The sequence below is a fragment of the Triturus cristatus genome, chromosome 2_2, assembly GCF_964204655.1.
Source record: "Triturus cristatus chromosome 2_2, aTriCri1.1, whole genome shotgun sequence".
Taxonomy (NCBI): Eukaryota; Metazoa; Chordata; class Amphibia; order Caudata; family Salamandridae; genus Triturus; species Triturus cristatus.
In genome coordinates this window covers 1,129,879,422-1,129,897,925 of record NC_140582.1, presented here as the reverse complement: position 1 = coordinate 1,129,897,925, position 18,504 = coordinate 1,129,879,422, and positions in this window count along the sequence as shown.

Genomic DNA, 18,504 nt, shown 5'->3' with positions numbered 1-18,504 from the left:
GTCTGGGTAACGGGGGGCTGCCAGGACTGGATGGCAGCAATCTTAAGTTGTAGTGGGGCCACCAGCCCGCTCCCCACTTGGTGCCCAAGGTAGGTCACAGACCCTTGGCCAATCTGGCACTTGCCGGCCTTAATGGTGAGGCCGGCCCGCTGGAGGGCGTGTAGGACCTCCTGGAGGTGACGGAGGTGGTCGGACCAGTGGCGGCTGTATACAGCGATATCGTCCAGGTAGGCAGCGCTGAATTCTTCAAGTCCCGCCAAGACCTGGTTCACAAGGCGTTGGAACGTGGCGGGGGCATTCTTCATGCCAAAGGGCATGACCTTAAATTGATAGTGGCCATCGGGGGTAGAGAAGGCTGACCGTTCCTGGGCCCTGGGTGTGAGGCCGATCTGCCAGTAGCCCGCCGTTAGGTCGAAGATACTAAGGTAGCGGGCGGCACCCAGCCGGTCGATCAGCTCGTCTGCTCGGGGGATGGGATGAGCGTCGGTCCGGGTGACAGCGTTCAAGCCCCGGTAGTCGACGCAGAATCTCAGTTCAGGGACGGAGCCGGGGGCAGCGGCCTTGGGAACTAATACGACCGGACTGGCCCAGGGACTGTCCGAGGGCTCGATGACCCCGATCGTGAGCATCTTGGCCACTTCCTCCTGTATGCAGGCCCGTACCCGATCTGGTACGCGGTAGGCCCGGTGCCGGACAGGGGGACTGTCCCCGGTGTCTACGTCGTGCAGACACCAGGGGGTGACCCCGGGGGTGAGGGAGAACAGGGCAGCGAACTGCAGCAGGAGGTCCCGGCAGTCCTGGCGTTGCTCCGAAGTGAGGGCGTCAGAGAGCCGGACCCCGTCCACGGAGCCGTCCTTCTCCTGAGTCTTCAGGAGATCCGGGAGGGGCTCGGAGTCTTCTTCCGTGCCACTGTCTGTAGCCATCAAGAGGCTTAGTTCGGATCGCACAAAGTGTGGTTTGAGCCGGTTGGTGTGGAGGACCCGAAGGGGGTTCCGGGAAGACCCCATGTCGATGAGGTAAGTGACGGGGCTTTTGCGCTCGACCACTTTGAAGGGCCTCGTCCACTTATCCTGCAAGGCACATGGTTCGGTGGGGGACATCACCCATACTTGCTGCCCAGGCTCGAATTCAACGGAGGAGGCATTGTGATCATACCACCTCTTCATGTCCTCCTGGCTGGCCTCGAGGTTCGCCTTGGCCATCTCCCTGAAGCGCCGGGTCTGGTTTCGTAAGGCCAGGATGTATTTGAAGACGTCTGGAGGGGTCGTGAGGGGGGCCATCTCCCAACCTTCCTTGACTAGGCTGAGGGGCCCTCGCACAGGGTGCCCGTAGAGGAGTTCAAAGGGGCTAAAACCGAGGGACTTCTGGGGAACTTCTCGGTAGGCGAAGAGGAGGCACGGGAGCAGTACATCCCACTGGCGACGGAGAGGCTCTTCCAATCCCCCAATCATCCCTTTGAGAGTGCGGTTAAAACGCTCCACTAGTCCGTTCCCTTGGGGGTGATAGGGGGTCGTGAATCTGTAGGTGACCCCGCATTGTTGCCAGAGGGACTTCATGTATTTGGATATGAAATTCGTACCTCGGTCGCTGACGACTTCTCGGGGGAAGCCTACCCGGGAGAAGATCCCCATCAGGGCCCGGCCAACCACCGGAGCGGTCACTGTCCGTAGGGGCACCGCCTCGGGGTAGCGGGTGGCATGGTCCACTAGTACCAAGATGAACCTGTGTCCTTGCGCCGTGCGGGGGTCCAGGGGTCCCACAATGTCTATCCCCACCCTCTCGAACGGGGTGGTGACCACAGGGAAGGGTTGCAGAGGGGCTTTCAGCTTCCGACCACTCTTCCCGCTGGCTTGGCACGTGGGGCAAGATCGGCAGTGGTTCAGGACGTCATTCCTCATTTTCGGCCAGAAAAAGTGGGTCACCAGGCGACTGTACGTTTTGTCCTGGCCCAGGTGTCCAGCCAGGGGGACGTCGTGGGCCAGGTTGAGCAGAAAGTCTCGGAAGCGGAGCGGTACCACCAGAACTCGACCGGCCCCCAGCTCGGCGATTCTTTGCTCGCTGTAGAGCAGGTCGTTATCCCAGTAGACCCAGTGGGTTCCGGTGGTGTCCCCGGCGTTTTGGGTGCTGGCTTGTTGGCGGAGTCCCTCGAGGGAGGGACAGGTCTTTTGTTCCTGGCGGAACTGTTCTTGGGTGAGCCCCCCTTCTTGCCGCCACTGAGCCAGATCCGGAAGGTCCTGGTGTTGCGCGTCTTCTTCGGTAGTCGGGTCCGGGAGGTCGGACTCGCCGTTGTCCTCTACGGGGGCAACCGGGGGCAGAGGTGCTGGCCATTCGGTTTCTTCTGATCGGGGGGCGGCACGGGCGGCCATGGATCGGGTGGTTACGCAGGCCCAGTCCGGGAGGCCCAGCATCCCCAAGTGCTCTCTTCTCTCGACGGTGGCCCACGGGGAACTCTCGAGGTCATTCCCCAGGAGGCAGTCCACGGGGGCATCGTCCCGGACCGTCACCTTCAGTAGGCCGGAGACCCCTCCCCATTCAAACGGGACGCAGGCCATCTTACACATGCTCTCAGAGTTATCCGCCGAGCGGACGGGGCAGAGAATGTTCGGCAGGATCTGCTCGGGCTTTACCAGGTGACAGCGGACGGCCGTCACGCTGGCGCCGGTGTCACGCAAGGCCTCGGCTCTCTGTCCATTAATGGTCACCCACTGACCGTATTTTCTGGTGTTGGCGGGTAGGGGAGCCCGCGGAACCATGACTCTTCCCCCTAAGCATGCCAGGACCATGGCGGCCGGTTCCCACCCTTGCTGGGCCGGCTCATACTCTTCGGGTCCCTCCGATGATTGCTCTTCCCCGAGGGCAGCGGCAGCTACCTGGCGGGGCTTGGGTGTTTGGTTCTGCGGGCAGCTCGGGTCATTGGCGTAGTGGCCGACTCGCTGGCATCGGTGGCACGTGACGTTGGCCCGGAACCCAGGACGCAACGGGGGGTTGCTCCGGCCGGCCGGAGGCGGGGTGCTGGCCACGGGGGTTGCCGGCAAGGCGTCTCTCCCTCGCCCCTGGCCTCCTCCTCCACCCCGAGGACGGTGCTGGCTTTGGTTGCTTCGATTCTGCTCGTGTGGCCCTCTCCGGCCCACTCGGGTGCTTTCCCATCGGTCAGCTTCGGCGGCGAGCTGCCGGGGGTCAGTCAGCTTACTGTCGAGTAGGTGCTGCCTGAGCTCGACGAAACAGTTGTTTGACAGGTGCTCCCATACCATAAGGTTGAAGAGTTGTTCGTAGGTGGTGACCTGACTTCCCTTGATCCAACCCTCGAAGGCCCGGCTGAAATAGTTCACGTATTCTACCCAAGTTGTACCTGGGATCCGGGTGCAGTCTCGGAACCTCTGGCGGTACATCTCGGGCGTGAGGCCGTAGCGGGCGAGGAGGGCAGCCTTCATGTGGTCGTAGGACGACATTTGGTGATCGGGGAGCTGTAGTAGGGCATCGCGACCCTCGTTGATAAATCTCCCCCAAAGTCCGGATCCCCAATCACTCCGGTCGATCCGGTGGGAGGTCATTGCGATCTCATAGGCTTTAAACCACTGTTGTATGTCGTCTTCTCGGACATACTCGCGGACCACATCCTTGGGGATGTGAACTTTTTTCTCAATTGGCCCCGGGGTGTGTGGTCGCTCAGGCACCCCCAGTTCCTTATTCTGTTTGCGCAGTTCTATTTCCGCCAGTCGGCGCTCGTGCTCGAGCGTTATTTTTTTCTCTTCCAGCTCTCTCTGTCTCTGCTTTTCTTCTCGTTCCTCTCGAAGCCGCATATGCTCGAGGTTGAATTTCTGTTCAGCTAACTTGAGTTCCCCATCCATCTTGAGTCGTGCCATCTCTAATTCGTGTAATCTGACTCTGTCTCTTTCTCGTATCTCCTCCTGCGAGAGGCCCGTTCCCCGTTCCTCGGGAGCCGTGGCGTTCCCCTCTGGTGTGATGCTGTTTTGGTCTGGTGTGACGCTGCTTTGGTCGGAGGGTCCTGCGACCCCAGTTTCTGTCCATGACTCAAGAGCGTGCTTTAGATCATCCTTGGTACTCAGGCCGGTGGTAGCAATGCCAAGTTCTATGCAAAATTGTCTCAGTTCGCGGTGGTTGTATTCTTCTAATTTCTCCATTTGGAACTTCTCGGTGGAGCTGCTATCTTTGGTCGACATCGTGTTTTGTCGTGGGGTGAGCTACTCTCTGTACGATTACGCGTTGATTCGGATCGCGCCGCTGGCCACCAATGTTAGAAAAGGTAGACGGACCGGGAGGGTCGGCCGGGGTCAGGAGGAGAGGTCTCCGGGGAGAGCCGTCTCCAGCGATCGTACAGACAAGTAACTTCCCCCCCACAGACAGATATCACACACGGATAAGGTTCAGCGTTCTTTATAAGCACTTATTTAAGGTACGGTTGAATGGTACAAGGAGGTCTGGACTCAGGGGTCCCCTCGATTAGAGTCTCGCAAGGTAGGGAAGGGGGTAGCGGGGCAGTCTATTTACCAATCAGGTAGTTCTGATGAGATGATGATGAGCTCACAATCCTCGAGCTTGGTGGTTAGGTGGTACGGGCCGCGGCAGCGCCAGCAGGTCCCGGTGTGGATGGTCGATACAACGGGCCGCGGCAGCGCCAGCAGGTCCCCGGAAGATATACGGTCCGCGGCAGCGCCAGCAGGTCCCGGTGAGGATGGTCGTTACAACGGGCCGCGGCAGCGCCAGCAGGTCCCCGGGAGATATACGGTCCACGGCAGCGCCAGCAGGTACCGGTGAGGATGGTCGTTACAACGGGCCGCGGCAGCGCCAGCAGGTCCCAGGAAGATGACTGTTGCAGAAGGCCGCGGCAGCGCCAGCAGGCAGGACGATGGTTCACAAGAGCGGGCTACGGCAGCGCCAGTAGACCGTCAAGGTTGAGTTCACTCGGTGTCTCTCGACTCCAGGATACAACTGCCTTCCTGCTCCGGAGCTGCCTCAGTTATAGGGCTGGTGCCCTTTGATGTCCGGACCCTCGCACTTGGAGGTCGGAGGGTCCGGGATGAAGGTGTCCAGACACCCAGCAGGGGGTGGAGCCAGTGCCTGGGGGAGCTGGGGGCGATCGGCACCTGGCGGGGGAGAGCCCTTGACAGTTCGTTCTCCCATTGACTTGCCAAGTGGTCCGCTCACCTCCTGGGTGGATGGTGGTGCCGGGATGTCGGGGCCGGCCAGGCCCGGGGTTAGGGTCGAGGGGAGGCCATGCGGCCGCGTGGTGCAGGGCCCCCGATGGCGGCTTGACCCGGCCGGGGAAGCCGGTGGGGCTGGACCCCGTGATGAGTAGGGGTCCGAGGGCAGAGGGTCCGTCGGGAGACGGAGTACAGGTGCTTGTCGTGGGGATATGCCAGGTGGGCCGGAGTTCGGGCCCTGTCGAGCGGGGAGGGAGCAAGCCGTCTGTGAGGCCTGTCCAACAAGGACAATAGAACAAGAATGCCCAAGAGGATTAGGCTGGCTGAATGTGCCATGCACTATGCAGTGAATGTCACAGTAAGCACAATGCAAGTGAGGAGTGCACACATGAACTACATAAAGCCCTGCATGAGAGACATAAGCCATCCACCCCCCTCTGGGACCCACTCCAACCAACATTGCATGTCTGTCACACCTGGACACAATGCCAGAAGTGACAGACACAAAAAAGGTGCACAGGCAAAGGTAGTGGAGTCAGCACTCACCTGCTCCCCTGGTCGACCATACAGCAGCAGTGGTATCGACTGACTTGTTGTGCAGGCAAGTGCCCTCCCATGGGTTCTGCCTGCCTTATATCTGCCTTGCTGGCTTATTTCATTTATAGGAGTACAGAGTGATTGGTCAGACTCATTTGCATCCTACGTTTCCTCCAATCCCTTTAAACATACACCAGTGACAGCCTTAGCATCTTTTGAATTTGCAGCATCATGTCAAGTCAACAACCACTTTGCAACAATGTATAATGTGGCCAACTGCTTTTTCCAGACCACATGATGTTAAATTTTGAACTTGAAACTCTGTATCCATTACAACCAGCATGCATTTAGGCCCTAATACTTGTCCCTCATGTGTCCCCATTGTAATTCTTAAATCCCCACACAGGTACGGCGCATTTCACTCGTACCCCTGGGGCACCATCACTACAGTGATACGGGTCATACTCACGCATGTACGTGCCGTACTCACGTGAGTAGGTGCCGTATCACTCGGACCTACAGTAACACAACTATAGTGATAGGCACGTACTCACGCGTGTACGGCCCGTACACACGTGAGTATGTGCCTATCACTATAGTTGTGTTACTGTAGGTCCGAGTGATACGGACCGTACTCACGTGTGTATGGGCCGTACATGCGTGAGTACGTTCCGTATCACTCGGACCTAGAGTAACACAACTATAGTGATAGGCCCGTACTTACGCGTGTACGGCCCGTACACGCGTGAGTACGTGCCTATCACGGATGTATGACGTAACAACGTGTGTGTTTACAACGCGTGCAGTTACATCGCGGTTTTTACAACGAACCGATGTAACCACGCGATGCCATTACAACGCAAGTCTTTACATCGACTTGCGCTAGATGGTGTGCTAACATTAGAAAAGCGTAATTTACTATTCCAACTCTAGTCCACTTAACAGTAGGGAAGGTGTTTGGATAGTAAACTACACTATTTGTAATGTTAGCACACCATCTAGCGCAAGTCGATATAAAGACTTGCGTTGTAATGGCATTGCGTGGTTACATCACGTTCGTTGTAAAATCCATGATGTAACTGCACGCGTTGTCAAAGTTTCGTTGTAAAGGTTGTTACCCGCCTATCACTATAGTTGGGGTACCGTAGGCCCTAGTGATACGGCACGTACTCACGCGTGTATGGGCCGTACATGCGTGAGTACGTGCCGTATCACTAGGGCCTACGGTAACACAACTATAGTGATAGGCACGTACTCACGCGTGTACGGCACATACTCACGCGTGAGTACGGCCCGTACACATGCCCTCAGAGCGTGTGTACTGCGTTTCACAGCTTACACTGGTGATAGGAGGCGCACACGAAAGGAATGGAGGTGTGAGACTCGCACAAGGCTAGAAATCAAGTCATTGTCAGTGCAGTCCTTCATGAGCAGGGCCTAGGTGTGTCAGGCAGTGATGTGGCACATGTCTCATCATGTTGTGGCACAAAATGTGTGATGAGCTGTTTACACATGTCATGTGTGATGGGGCACTACGTGGCACACTTCCCCTCCACACTTTGCACATGTGTGCATGTAGGACACACGTGTCAAGCACTGCATCACTGGTATGGCACAGTCACCAACACCCGCAACTGTCCCCTGATGCCAGGTACACGGATAATTACACCTGACATGTGACTACCAGCGTGCCACGATGTGACTATGTCATGTGTTCCCATGAGCTTGCCGTTGGTGTTCCGTCAACTCCATCTGCTGTTGCAGCATCCAACATGTGTCTGTGTGCATATGTGCATGACACACATATACGCACACCATGCCACATGTGGACTCACATGTTACATGTGTCATGATGGTTCAAAGATGACTTCCTGACATGAGGCAATATCTACGTTGTCTCAATGTCTGTGTCATCAGTTTTTGACATGTACCCCTTCATGGAAATGTGTGTTATCTGTCCTTTTTCGGATGACATGTGACCTGTCCGTCTAGACTCCCGCCAACTGTCTGTATGAGATAACATCCTTCAAATGCTGATATGTGGATGTCTGTCACTCATGTAATGTGTCTGGCTGGTCACTTACACTGGCCCACAGCTATTTTAATGGCATGTCACGTCAACATTGCCATGCAACTATTGTGGCTGGCTCTTCGTAGGAGTATCACCTGGCTGGCCTACGTGTCCTGGATGTATTGCACAGACCGGACTCTATATTAAGCAGATGTGTATTAGCTTTTGAACATGTGCTCACCTCAGTGACATTGGTGTGGTAATGTACTCACTCTTCGTTATTCCTTCCAAATCTCTGCAGGGCACTGCCTCTCCCCAGACGAATGCCAGACCTGGATGCCATGCGTGAACATGACTGCATACGCAGATACCGCTTCTCGCAAGAGTTGATAGAGAACTTGACCCGCTGGCTTGAACCACACCTCCAACCACAACACAGGTATCCTACAGCTCTGACCCCCAAGATGAAGGTGATGGCAGCCCTGCATTTTTTTGCCACCGGTACGTTTCAATTGACCATAGCTGATGTCGGTGGCCTGTCCCAGACAATTTTCAGCCGTGTCCTGCATGATGTTTTAGAAGGCATGTTGGTGCACCTGGATGAATTCATCCATTTTCCCACTCATGAGCAGTTGACAGGTATCAAGGGAGAGTTATATGCCCTGGGAGGGATGCCTCACGTAATTGGGGCCATTGATGGTACACATGTGGCTTTGCTACCACCACAGGCACAGGAGGTAGCCTTTCGGAACCGCAAACATTATCACTCTATCAATGCCCTTGTGGTGTGTCTTGCTAACATGCTGATTTCCCATGTCTGTGCCCGTTTTCCAGGGTCCGCACACGATGCCTACATCATGAGGCGTAGCAGGGTGCCAGAAATGATGCTGCGGCTGCACGCGGAACGAGCATGTCTTGTTGGTGGGTATACTCTGTTAGTCCTGTGTTTCGCGCTATCTTTGTATCTTACGGCATCTCCTGACCCACTTCTTCACATGATGTTTCCATGTAGGGGACTCTGGCTATCCCAACATGCCATGGCTGATGACGCCTCTCTGCAACCCCAGAACAGCCGCAGAACACCGGTACAGCGACACCCATGGGCAGACGAGGCACGTGATTGAGAGGACGTTTGGACTCCTGAAGAGCAGATTCCGGTGCCTCCACAAGACCAGCGGCGCCCTCCCATATGCCCCGGTGAAGGTCTGCAAAATCTTCATTGTGTGCTGCATGCTGCACAACATGGCAGTGGAGAAGGCCGTGCCACTCATCCTTGATCCGGATGAGCAGGATCATCCACCCGTGGAGGATGAAGGGCTTGGGCATGGGGCAAGTGAGGATGAGGATGAGGACATCCGGAGTCAGCTTATCCGCAACTTCTTCTCATAATGGTGAGTCCCTGTGTCTGAGTGTGCACGCTTTGAGCCTTGTGTGGCATGTGTTGTAATGTGTGTGTCCATCTGACTGTGTGCTAAGTGACTTGGAGGTGTGTTCTGATGTGTCATTCAAGTGATGATGTCATTCCGCACATTTTAGCTGGGACACTACATTTTTTAAGAGCATGGTGACAACATCATTCCTGTAGAGTACATGTACATGTCTGCGGATTACTAGCTCTTCGCTGACTTGTTGTGTGTCTGTCCTCCCCAGGTTCTTGCGGCTGTCGTCTGCTCATGTCATCATTGCCCTCCTGCTATTCCTCATGAGTATTGCAACGTGTGCTGGATCAGAGTTACATGCACAGACATGGTGAAAAGTCATTTTGGGTAAGGGGTGCAGCAAGGCATTTTGTGAGTGGTACGTGTTTGTGATATGTGGGGAAGGCTCCTGTGCATGTTGTGTTACCATGCATACATGTCGACTCACCATGGGGCACATGACGTGTTGCATGGCTCCCATGAATTGATAGCCACCCTTCCTGACAGTCATCTGTAATGGTTTGTGGATTCTGATGAATGCATCAATGTGTGTATAACGTCCCTCAGGAACATACGGGATGCTAATGGTGGACATAGTGTGGGACATCCCCATATGAGCCTCAATGGGGAATTGCAGACTCTCCGTGTGCAGCAAGGGGTGTTAGGCTCAACCTCTTCACTTGTGTGCTAGCTCAGTAGGATTTACCACATCTGTGTGTTGAAGGGGGTGTCCAGTGTAGGTCACACATGGTCAGCCAAATGACCTGTGAGTCTGTTCCAATTGATGCATTTCCCTTAGTGTGAGGCTGAGTAATAAAGGTGTTCGTCACACTCCAAGGTGCCTCATCTCTGTCAATGCAGGTCTCTAGCCACTTTGCATGCGGCATATCTGGCATAGTTGTGGAAGATTATGCATAGGAGTCCATGTGTAGTTTAGCAACATGCATGCAGTTGCTCATGGATTAGGCTCCCTATTGGGCATGAAGTACATGGTCGTGTATGTTTTTTGGCATGTTGGTCCACACAATGGGCCATCAACACCTGCTGAGGGTGTGTCTTCTGTGCGCAGGTCGGCCTTCAGTTTTCTGATCCGGTGTCATGCTTTTTTGGTGATTGTGCATGCATTGTCTCTGGGTGTGCCATGTGACACTGGACACTCCTTACTTTACACACACGCCTGTTGCAGTTGTCCTTCTGACATCCTAGTCTTTGTGTGCAAATTCTGGCATTTGGCAAGGAGATGCCGCCTGCTGCTGCGGCCCCTGCAGCAAGGGCCCACAGAGTATCCAGATTTGGCAACACACACGCCTCCAAGATGCTCCTTACTTCCTCCCTCCACCCATTCATTTTGCTGTCCTCAGCTTGTCTATGCCACTGTTGCCGCCACGCGGTGCCAAAGGCTGGACCATCAGCACATGCAAGGTGCACATTGCACCACCATCCTGTCCTTGCATAACCCACATCACACTACAGTCTGATGTAGCAGCCACACTCCGAGCTATGTCCATCCGCACATCTAACGCCTGCTGTCAGACATACCCTGGGCGCACACACGACACCTTTGCATGCTGAGTGTGCAACTCCAACTGCCTACACTGCGCTTCCCCGCCTTCCAGGCCCTGTCACACCAACCAGGTCACGTCCATAATACTCCCCACCGGCTCTGTAGCCCAGCAAGGGCATGGGAGTGGCCTCAAGGCTTCAGCATGTAGTATGGTGTCATCGTCTGGGACATGGCACAGGTATCATATCTCAGCATGTCAATCTACAGAGTGTCCAGGACCCCCCTCTCCACCATCACATGCGCACAGCACCTCATCATCAGCTCATATGCCATAGACAGCCAGGTGCTCCTCACCCTCAACAAAGACACAGACATTGGCAGTTCCATCATTCAAGTATGCATGAGATCCATTGATGAATGACTGAACACGAGCCACCTGAGGCTGGACTTGTACAGGACTGAGGTGATCATCTGAGGATTGTCCCCTTCCAGCTGGGTCACGTGCTTGTGTCCCACCCGCAAGAGCCCTGCACAAACACCCAGTAGCCACACACACAAGATGGTGTGCATCATGTTTGGCTCGCTCACATTTGCCATGCTAGTCCACAGCATCTGTACCTCATGCTGCAACGCCCTCTGCATTATGCACATGATCCACAGATAGATCCACTCCAAGAAAAGACAGACCATCCCCCAGGTCCATGACAACATCCGTGTCAAATACTGCCCTACCCTCTACGGAGCAAGTACATCCAAACTCCCAGGAAACTTGTCCACATCCAGGGTGCATCTGCACACCTCAGCTTCAACACCCTGCGCCCCAGCCACCTCACCGTCCACCATAGATAGCTGCAATGGATCACTGTCTGCTGCAGGATGACCTCCACACTCCCCACCCACACTCAGGAGGCAGTCCACAACCCCGACCCCAAACTAACCTTGTACGTCTGTCATCCTAGATCCCGTTGGGCCATCTCCGTGCATCCAACCTTGCCCTGGCCACCGTTCTTCACATCCACCGTACTCCAGCATACAGGACATTGTTCTCCCACCTGGCCACACATACCTGGGACTCGCTCCCCGGGAACCTCCACATGAGCCATGACCTCTACGCCTTGATGATAATCTCCCAAATAAGTCTGTCCGCACAGTTTAGCAAGCCCCCCCTCAGCAGCCAGAGGCCATCACAGATGAGTGTTGTGCTCCATGCCTACATTGAATGATACCTTGTGACCCATGTGTGTCCTGTACCAGACTCTGATCCCAGGGTATGGATGGCTGGAGTTAGTTCAACACTCAGGCCTAGTTTGACATTTCCACACACATATGTTGTTGAATAATGGAAAATGACAGGAACGTCTCATGACCAAAGTAATATATTTATTTGCGGTGGGGTACGTGTTTTGGTAGATGAAATTAGGTGCTCTACCGGGGAAATAGAATCCAAAGTTCACAGGGGGAGATGGTATCCTTGGCATTGGAAGTCATCAGAGTCCAGGGCACAGTGTTGGTCATCATTGGTCAGACTGTGACTAGCAAGTCCATGTGGCAGAGAATGTCATTGGATGAGGTGCTGCTGTTGCGCAAGAGGGCCAGGTGCCAGGCCAGGTGACCTGGGAGATGTGGATGGTCCGCTGACTCTCACGGTCTTTTCCGTGGACAACCCACCTTCCTCCGGGGACCCTCAGATGCAGGCCTTGACGATGTTTGGGACGCTCCGTCAGATGAATCCTCCTCCTCCTCCTCCCTCCCTGGTGCTGGTCTATGCCTGGTGGCCCAGGGAGGGTTGCCCATGCTTTGGGCGATCTGACGGAGTGATTGGCTCATGTCCCTGTGCACTGCCAGGAGCTCAGCCAGTCTTGCCTCCATCTGTCCTTGATGTTGTTGATGACTGGCATGATGCTCGACCTGCAGGTTCTTTATGTCATCGAGGGTCCCCTGAATCTCTGAGAGTCTCGACACGACCTGGTTGATGCCTCTGGTGTCACGCCGGTATGTGTCCAGGATGTTGCATATGTGTGACATACCGGTGTCCTGAGCTGGCTGGTCAGGTTTGCGCCTTCGCCTGCCTCCACTCCCACCACCCCTGCCCACTGGAGCCTGGCCTGCCCTTGTGGGCACATTGGGTCTACGGGACCCCTGAGGGATGGCATTTGCAGGGTTGCCTGCCTCCTCCTGGGTGCCCGGAGAACCTTGTCCCTCCTGGTCAGACTGGCTCTGTTGTTCAGTGTGAGCAGGGCTCCTGGGTGTGTCCTGGGATGTGGCAGGAATGGGGGAGTGGTTGGCACAGATGTACCTGACGCAGGTGCTGCAGGGGCTTGGGCACCAGAGGGTCCAGGTTGGTCGGGGTCATCCACGGAGTGGTGAGAGTCGTCGCTGCCGGTGGGATCATCTTCACGCGGAGCCTGGGACTGTGATTCTCCCCCCCCAGTGTTGGAGGGAGATCGACGACATTGCGATGTGTGTGAGAGAGAGACAATGTTAATGGTGTTTCATGCGACATCTATGTTTCATACATATTCAAGTTGACACAGTTCCTCCAGGTAGTTGGATGTGCCTGGCATTCCTCTCAATGTCCACTTGGGGGTGGGTATGTTGCGGGGGACAGATTGGGATGTTCTCCTGAGTGTTTGACCTGTAGATTGTTGGCTATGATGCTTATTTGGCTATGGATTTGTCTTGTTGTGTCACATGTCCATTGTGGGAGTGTGTAAATCCATTGCCTGCCCCGGGGGTGTGTGCTTGTGTTAAGGGGGGGTGACCGGGCCTGCTGTTGTGTGTAGTGTGAGTTGTCATTGGGTCTCCCAGGTGATGTGTCTGTCCCCTCATGGTGCATGCTGGCATGACAGTGAGTGTGAGTTCCTGTGCTAGATACCTGTGCTTGTGGAGTTGGTGTTTGAGTGTACAGTGGTCCCAGGAGGGCCTTGTGCTGCATACAGCAGGGCCAAGTGTCAGCTACCTTGTCAGTACTTTGCCAGTCCCTGTGCATTGTGCATGGGTATGTACCTATGCCATATGGGCTGAGGGCATTGGTGTCTGCGTCTCATTTTCACAATGTGTTGTGTGGGGCCCACCCTCCCAGCCTCCCGGACATCCAGTCTTGTGTTTGTGGTTGTTGTAGCCTTGGACATGGCCTTGCCTTGATTTGTGAAGGGTGCATGGAGACGTTAGTGGCATGAGAGTGTTGTTGTGTGTGGTGAGTGCTTGTGGGAAGTTGCGTGCATTTGGTGTATATGTGGTGTGGACCCCATTGCCCCCATGTTACGTAAGTTGTTTGTGTACTCACCGGGCTCTGCGACTCCTTCGACTTTGTGTACTCCCACCGGCGGTAGCAGGGCCATCACCTTCTCCTCCCAGGGATGGTAGTGTACGGGTCTGCGGGGCGGCCCACCTCCAGTGATGTTACTCTGGGCATATTCTTCGTTCATTTTCCTCTTGACCGCCCTGCGCAGATCGTACCACCTGGCTTGGCATTCATGCCTGGTCCTTCGGATGGGCGCAACAGCATTCACCTTATCGACAATCCTCTGCCACATGGCAGATTTTTCAGCTATGCTGGTCTGTCTGACCAATGTTCCAAACAGCTGTGGCTCGACTCTGATGACTCTGTTGACAAGGAGGTCCAGCTCCGCCGTTATGAACTTTGGATTTTTGTCTGTGGGCATGGTGTGGGGTGTGGGTGTGGGTGTGGATGGTTGTGGGTGTGTGGGTGTGAATGTGACAGTGTGTGTGTGAATGTGATGAGGGGGATGTTTGTGAAGGAGGTTGTGTGAAGGTTTCTGAGTGAAGGTGTAGTGAAGGTATCAGTAATGTAGAGTTGTTTCTCTGTGGGGTCTGGCAGCAGTGGGTCTGTTGCAAAGGCTCATGGGTTTTGTGTGTGGGCCCTTTTTATTGGTCCATTTTTGGGTGTGGCTGTGTTTGAATTTTGGTGGGTGTGTTATAAGAGGTGGTTGTGATTTGGTCCTCTGTTTGCCTGTTTGGATGTGCCAGGTCCGTCATTGAGATGTATTTTGTCATGTAGACATGTTTTGTGGTGTTTTGCGAGTCGAATTGACCCTCCTTGTGCTGTTTTACAGTGTCCTGGTTCTGTAAGAGTCTTTTTCGCGTAGGTACGGTCCGTACATACGCGATGCTGGGTGAGGGTGCTGCGGTACGGTGTTGGAGTGCGGCGCGTATATGCGGTGGGGGTACGGTGTGTACACGTGTGGGCCTGGGGTACGGCGCGTACATGCAGAGGTACGGCACGTACATGCGGGGGGTAAGGCATGTACATAGGGGGGGTACGGTGCGTACAGGTGCGGGCCTGGGGTACGGCGCATACATGCGGAGGTACGGCGCGTTTATGCGGGGGTACGGCGCTTACATGGGGGGTACGGTGCGTACAGGGGGGGTACGGTGCGTACAGTTGCGGGGCTGGGGTACAGTGCGGACAGGGGGGTAAGGCGCGTACATGGGGGGGTACAGCACGTACATGCGGAGGTACGGCGCGTACATGCGGAGGTACGGCCCCTATACATGGGGGTATGGCACGTACAGGTGCTGGGCTGGGGTACAGTGCGGACAGGGGGGTAAGGCACGTACATGGGGGGGGGTGGCGCGTACATGCGGGGGTACAGCGCGTACATGCAGAGGTACGGTGCGTACATGGGGTTGTGCGGCGCGTACATGGGGTGTACGGCGCGTACAGTTGTGGGGCTGGGGCACAGTACGGACAGGGTGGTGTACGGTGCTGACATATTGGGGGTGGGGGGGCGGTACGGCTCGTACACGGGCATAAGTTTACCCGTGTACATGTGTGCTACTGCGTTGGCTCCATACGTGCCATTTTACGTGCGATTGTGTATTCGGACGGACGGTCTGGATCGTACTTGCGCGCTCGGACTTGTGTTTTACGATTTGCACGTAAAAATGTCCGATATTCGGACGTAAAAACTTTCCGACGCACTCTCGTACACTTTTCCCGACGCTATTCGTAGTTATTTTTCACGTACGAATCGTACTTGCCCGTTTGTACGGTACTTTTATGACTCGTACGTAAAAAAATACGGATACGGGTCGTACGCAAATTATTTTTAACGGATCGGAATCGACACCCTAGTTGGAGACGCTCTGCTCCTGAGAAATAAAACCAGAGTTTCACAATTAACCTGAATGCTATTTCATTCACGCACTTTCATACGGAAAATGTAGTTCATTCACACAGAATTCTGTCTTTCCCGAGAGCAGCGCTTACCTCTGCCCTAATACAGAATGATGACACTCGTTAACAAAGTAGCACTTCCCTCTACTTTATCCTTCTAACAAGCTTGGGGAACACCTATTACCTTTCCTGTGATAAGAGTAATCAGAGTGCCTTTTGGACTCCTGGTACCTAAAAACAAAATTTCACAGTTGACCTTCGCTACCATACATTTCTCTCATACAGAAAATGTCCCTAGCAGTAACACACGACGATGTTACCGAATCGAACCCAGACAATGCGTCGTGCAACTCCAATCATTACACGTTTTCCCCGTGTACCTACAGAGCAACAACAATTCCGTCTTTCCCGAAAGCAGCGCTTACCTCTGTTCTACTACGGAACCGTTACAAACTTCCGACTTCCTACATCCCAGAAGCCGTCAAACAACACAGAACTCGATGCGACCCAACATAGAGTGTTAATACATAAACCAATTCTTATCCACAATCAATAATCAACAAACAATTTACAAGCAATAATCACCAAACCAAAACAATAAAAACCATCATACTGCTACCAGAAAAACTGATCCAGCGCAAGACTGGGAAATGGGGAACAACATTTACTGATGCCCTCCCTGTGTCGCAGACCCGACGTCACACTAGCTCATTTACACACACAATCATCGGTGGGGCCCATAACACCAACACTCATACGTCTCTCTCACGAGTCTGCACACATAGGAGGGATGAGTAATTCAAGCGCTGGACATGTGGGGGGGAAATACCTTATATAACCTATAGGGAGAGAAAGATATTTTACAAAATATACATTAATATCCTTCGTCTATAGAACCCTAATCTCAAACATCAAGGCACTCCACCCACCTGGTCAATGGACCATTTTAGTTGGATTGGTTGATGGTGATTTAGAACCAGCTAAAACACAATTTAAGACTCAGAATCCTTATTTCCCTCAATGAAACCACAAACACATATTTCTTGTTTATCAATATTTTTTTATCTAAATTTTCAGAATGATTATTATTTGTATTTGTCTCGTCAAATTTCGAGTTTCAGATCAATTCAAATAAATCGCAGAACATCATATTTACCTAGTCTGGCTATTTGAAGTCCCCTAATTCATTGGCTCTGCATAACCAAAATTTGTCAAAGGACCAGAAATCGTGCAAGCATATATCATAGCGCGTGGATTTTTAGAAAAAGTTTGCAGTCATCAAGCATCTGGATCTTCAGAAAAGGCGTCACAACGAACGTGGAAAATGATGAATGAAAAATAAAGAGATCCCCATCCGCTGCTGTACCCTCCCTATTCAACTAGCCTTTTTATAATAAAACAAGTCATAGAAGATACAAATTTAAACTTTAGAGCAGTCGTGATTGGCTGGTTGAGATCGTACGACCAATATCCCAAGATTTTCAGTACAGTTCGAGGGGTGAAGTCATTGGTTAGAGAAGTATCGGCTTGTTCCAGTTTACTGTAAGGTTGATTGTTCCCGTGTCTTGGCGAGTGTATCGTTTCATCTCCTTGACCGGGGACAGTCTGTGCAAAGGTTGCTACGAGGTTTAGGAGATCTCTTGCACATGCGCAGCTCACTTCGTGCCTCGTGGGACAGTGGCCACTTCTGCGTGTGGCGACAGCGGCCATATTGGATTTAGGCCCAAACACCAACTTAAGCGAAACAAACACAAAAGAATAATTAATTCATGGAAATGGTGATCCTAATGTTAACCCCTTGCTAATCCCTCTATGTGCTTGTATTTATCTAGCATATAGCGACATTTAAAGCAATTATATTCACCTTTTTCGATCCTCCTCAAGGGTGCAACATCACAAAGCAGCATATATCATGCAGTATTCTATTACTACATATGCTATTGTTAATATGCACACAGATTTTAGTTATAAGAGTTATTTAGACATGCAATTAGCAAATCCCATGTGTATTTTAGTATTAATAATGTTGATTATTATACATGCCACACTCGTTTAATATTGTTATAATTAATAGATTATATAATTAGTATTTTCATGCAAAAATAGAGAAGGTACACAACATTTTGCACTACCTGCTCCATCAACTGTACCAGATTCTCTTGATTAAGTGTATTTTCCACACTGCATTGTATGATGGGCTTTGCTTAATAAAAGGTTTACACAAAATAAATAAAAGAGATTGATCGAGAGTGTTGTTAAAATGGGGAATCCCTCGTCAAAATAGGAGAAAGACGCAAAGAAGAAAGAGAAGCTTCCTTCCGAAGATAAGACAACTTAGCTAGGGATTTGGCAGCAAAGAAAGGGTTATATACATGCATGTGGCTTACCCAATGGCACATATATATGCCTAACGATGGAGAGCGTTGATTTCCATTGAGCGGAACCTTCCATATCCCTCAAATAGAAAATTTGAGGAGGCGTATGTATGATTTAAAGCCACAATCTAGGCCCACACATTTTGAGACTCTAAATCTTTGGGAAAAAATGTCAAGCAAAAAGAAAAGACATAAGTTTGAATTTAAGGTTTATAGTAGTGCTCATTCATGGAGAAGGAAGCAGGGTGAGGAAAATCAGAAAAGCAGAGAAAGTGGAGGGATGAAATCATTGAGATGGTTGGGGGTATATCCTATTCTAGAGAAGTAGGAAAAGGAAAAGGGAGAATCAAAGAAGGA